Here is a 573-nt window from a genome sequence, read left to right as displayed (position 1 = left end):
CCCTCAAAATTTTCCGGTCTTTTATTTCAAGTTTTCGTAGTGGTCCTTTCTTCGTCATGTTTAAACATTCTGATGCATACAAAGCTAACGGTCTAATTACGGTGTTATAATGACAAAGTTTTAGGTTTAAAGACAGGCTTTTGCTTTTGTATAAGTCTTTGCACAGATGAAAAGCACCTTCTAGTTTAGAACACCTGCCGGCCGGGGTGGACGAGCGGTTCTAGGCGCTACAGTCTGGAACCGCGCGACCGCTACGGTCGCAGGTTCGAATCCGCCTCGGGCATGGATGTGTGTCATGTCCTTAGGTTAGTTAGGTTTAAGTACTTCTAAGTTATAGGGGACTGATGACCTCAGAAGTTAAGGCCCATAGTGATCAGAGCCGTTTGAATCATTTAGAATACCTACTTTCTACAGCTGCATTTTCTGAACCGTCAGGTGTAATTATTTCTCCAAGATAATTAAATTTCTTCGACTGCTTGATTTTCTTTTTTGTATCTCAATTTGAGGAGGGGCGTGTTTGATGTTTGTGATGAATTCAGTTTGTTAAATTTTATTTTTAGGCCAGTCTTAGCA

Source organism: Schistocerca americana, chromosome 8 (genome assembly GCF_021461395.2).
Source record: "Schistocerca americana isolate TAMUIC-IGC-003095 chromosome 8, iqSchAmer2.1, whole genome shotgun sequence".
Classification (NCBI taxonomy): Eukaryota; Metazoa; Arthropoda; class Insecta; order Orthoptera; family Acrididae; genus Schistocerca; species Schistocerca americana.
This window is presented reverse-complemented; position numbering follows the sequence as displayed.